Source organism: Carya illinoinensis, chromosome 1 (genome assembly GCF_018687715.1).
Source record: "Carya illinoinensis cultivar Pawnee chromosome 1, C.illinoinensisPawnee_v1, whole genome shotgun sequence".
Taxonomy (NCBI): Eukaryota; Viridiplantae; Streptophyta; class Magnoliopsida; order Fagales; family Juglandaceae; genus Carya; species Carya illinoinensis.
This window is the reverse complement of record NC_056752.1, coordinates 15,700,479-15,705,000: the sequence shown is the minus strand read 5'-3', so window position 1 is coordinate 15,705,000 and position 4,522 is coordinate 15,700,479.

The following is a 4,522-nucleotide window of genomic DNA, read 5'->3' as shown; positions in this document are numbered from 1 at the left end:
CAGAACTCAAATGTGTGTGTGGAGCTAAACCGATTGTGTGTCCCTCATTACCAGCCATGATTTGTCATAGGATTTTTCAACCTTAAGATTAATCATTGCTGATTCTAACTATCTCAAAGCCCAAGGGTCTAGCAGCTTTGTTTTTAAAGGTTGGACACTCAACCCCCAAAGTCTTGGGTAACTGTTTCTAACTCTTTTTACTTAGGAAAGTTCACTAAGTCGCCTTTATTCATTTTCTCTCTTTTTTTTTCTTCTTTTTGTTTTTTTTTTCTTCTTTTCTTTTCATTCTAATCTTTTCAAATCCTTTTCCTTTTTTTTTTCTTTTTCTTTTTGGCATGGCTTGGTAGTCCTGCAGTTTACTTTTCCAGTGTTAAATCAATGAATGGTAAATAAGGAACACTACAAGCGTAAGCATATACAAAATGTCCTTCAAAATTTGCCTTTCGTTCTACAAAAATTTTATCAAGTTTCATCTCAATAAGCATAACATCCCGGTGTTTCAAGCCACATATCAAAAACATATGATGCATCAAAAATCATGCTCTATGTTTAAGCTTGAAAATAAATCTTCACAAATGATGCCGCTCAACTACTCCACCAAGATGCTCAAATTTCACAAATCTTATTTTTTTATTTTTTATATATATATTTTTTTAAACTGTGCACACATGCTACCCCCCAACTAGTGAAAGACATAGTCCTCAATGAGTCGAATGAAAGAAAACAAAGTGTACAGAAAAAACAACCAAAACAAACAACAACATGAAATATAAAATCAAAGCAAAAGAACAAATAAAAACAAAACAAGTAAAGAAAACTGAAAAGAATGAGAAGCAAATCAAAACACTTTCCTGGGGTCTTGCACAAGTAAGATCTCTTCATGTGGATCAAAGACCTTCAGAAATGACTTTAGACGTTGTCCGTTGACAGTGAAGCTATTACCATTCTTTGGATTGACAATGTCTACCGCACCATGAGGATGAACGATCTTTACAATGTAATGCCCACTCCATCGTGATTTCAACTTTCCAGGAAAAATGTGCAAGCGAGAGTTGTAAAGAAGAACTTCCTGGCCAAGTGTGAAATGCTTTGGATGAATTTTCTGATCATGCAGAATTTTCATGCGTTCCTTTGCAAGCTGAGCGTTGTCATAAGCATTCCGACGAGCTTCATCCAATTCATTGATCTGCAATTTTCTCAACCCTGAAACTTCATCAAGTGACATGTTAACATGTTTTATGGCCCAAAGAGCTCGATTCTGAATATCAACAGGTAAATGACAAGTTTTACCATAAACTAATCGATAAGGAGACATCCCTAGATTTGTTTTAAAAGCTGTCCTATAAGCCCACAAAGCATCAAGAAGTTTAACCAACCAATCTTTCCTATTAGGCTTGATGGTTTTCTCTAAAATAATTTTTATCTCTCTGTTTGCCAATTCAGCTTGCCCATTTGTTTGAGAGTGATAAGGAGTAGAAACTCTGTCTGTGATACCATATTTCTTCACAAGTGTAGAAAATGGTTTATTGCAAATATAAGAACCCCCATCACTTATAATAACTTTTGGCATGCCAAAACGAGCAAACAAAGATTGCAAAAATTTCAGGACAACATGTTGGTCATTTGTTTTGCAAGCAATGGCCTCCACCCATTTTGAAACATAATCCACAGCCAATAGGATATATGTATTTCCAAAAGAAACTGGAAAAGGTCCCATGAAGTCTATTCCCCAACAATTAAAAATTTCTAAAGTAAGAATAGGGGAAAGAGGCATCATGTCTCTTTTGCTAATGGATCCTAATTTTTGACAAGACTCACAAGCCTTGCAAAAATTATAAGCATCTTTAAACATGGAAGGTCAGTAAAAACCGCTTTGCAAAATTTATGAAACTGTTTTCTTTGCTGAAAAATGACCACCACATGCACCCATATGACAAAATCTCAAAACCGAAGAAAACTCATCATCAGGAATGCATCTTCGAATCAATTGGTCCGAACAATATTTAAAAAGATATAGATCATCAAAATAAAAGTGTCGTACCTCAGAGAGAAACCAACGCTTTTCTTGGGTGGACCATTCAGAAGGCATTCACTCAGTCACCAGATAATTGACTATGTGAGCATACCAAGGAGCTCTATCAACCACAAACAGCTGCTCATCCGGGAAACTATCATCAAGAGGAAGGCTGACATTTGAAGAAGGAGATGATGACAATCTAGAGAGGTGGTCAGCTACCACGTTTTCAACTCCTTTCTTGTCCTTAATATTGATGTTGAACTCTTAAAGTAATAGAATCCAGCGAATCAAGTGTGGTTTTGCATCTTTCTTAGCTAACAAATACTTAAGAGTAGAGTGGTCAGTGAAAATAGTAACAGGAGAACCAAGAATATAAGTCCAAAATTTATCAAGTGCAAAAACTACTGCAAGCAATTCTTTTTCAGTAGTGGTATAATTTTTCTGAGCATCATTTAAGGTTCTACTAGCATAATAAATCACAAATGGCCTATTATCCACCCGCTGCCCCAAAACAGCTCCTAAGGCATAATCACTAGCATCTGTCATAATCTCAAAGGGAAGGTCCCACTGTGGGGGTTGCACAATAGGGGCAGTGGTAAGCGACTTTTTCAGGGTATCAAAAGCTTTTTGGCACTCATCAGTCCAAACAAATTCAATATCATTTTGTAAAAGAGTGCACAAAGGTTTTGCAATAGAACTAAATGTGACGCCCCCAAATTTCCGTTTGGGATTGGACGGACATTTGAAGCGTCGAGACATGCAACACAAGGTTACCTGCCCCCGTTCATGACATATAAGATGCAATGTTCCTAACATGCATCTAACATTATGTAATATTCACAATGGATAAATTTTTCTTTAGCAATACTATGCACCAAATTGAAAATATCCCAAATACTTAAAACATACTTCATATATAAAGATCCATTGAACAACTAAGATCATAACACTAGTCCAAAATGCTTATGATCCAAAAAGTATTGGAGATGCAACTCCATCGTACAAGTAGTAATTTACGTTAACTACTATATTAACATTGACGTCGCATCGTCGCTCAGTCAACTGTGTCTAGTTGGTCAACTCTTGATTCTCCTTCAGGTCCTGTAACAAGATCTACCATTCGGGAGGAATGGTAGTTGGGACTACCATAGTGAGATTTGATTACAAATCTCAGTAAGTTAACAACAACTTCCACACAGGCTAATGATGCATGGATGACAGTAAAAGTATGAATGTATAATCAAATTCATAAGTAATTAAAGCATAACTTGACGTACAATATAGCATAAATGACATAACTTAAATTAAAACGTGAACTGAACTTGACTTGACACGAACTTGATCTGAAACTTGTCTTAATATGAACTTGTTCTGAAACTTGACTTAACATGAAAAATACATACTCCACAGTTGTTGTGGCCCCATGTACATAGCATAATTGACATAACTTAAATTGAAACGTAAACTAAACTTGACTTGATATGAACTTGATCTGAAACTTGACTTATCATGAACTTGTTCTGAAACTTGACTTAACATGAAAAATACATACTCCATAGTTGTTGTGGCTCCATGTATTCTACGTGTAAATACATACTCCACAGTTGTTGTGACCTCATGTATTCTACACATCACAATGCAGTTAAATACATACTCCACAGTTGTTGTGGCCTCATGTATTCTACATGTAAATACATACTCCACAGTTGTTGTGGCCCCATGTATTTTATACATCACAATGCAGTTAAATACATACTCCACAGTTGTTGTGGCCCCATGTATTCTACGCATCACAATGTAGTTAAATACATACTCCATAGTTGTTGTGGCCCCATGTATTCTACGTGTCACAATTGCTGTGTCTCACGTAGTGTATGCGTCACAATTACTGTCACCCCATACTTCGTGTGCCACAGTTGTTGTGGACTCCACGAAACTGAATGTAACTCAAGATGAAACGTGACTGGAATACAAAAGGACTGAAACCCTGACGTAACATAACGTGACTTGAACATAACTTGAAATACATGACCAACTTGAGATAGAAACATTTCGTAACATGGCATAACATATAATAGACAACATATTTAACATAACATTCTTGCAACAGTGAATATTACATGACTTGACATACATGTAATAGATGGCATACTTAGCATGATGTACTTGTAATGTACAGCAATACATGACAGAATATATTATGTAACAGATAAAAACTGATGACAGAATAAATTCTGTATAACAGACAATTACGTGATGACTTGGCATGGCATGACATATATGATAACACACATACATACACTGTAGCTCCTTTACTTAGCACACATACACAGTAGACTGCTAGTAAGTTAAAAGCTAACTTACCTCGATCTCCTCGTTTCTTATAAAACCTCAGGCGCGATAACGAGGAACTGCAATTAGTGATTTTAAAAGTTAGCACTAAATCACTAATAATTTGAAATATATAAAATAATAACTTAAAGAGTAAAATTTCCATTTTACTCT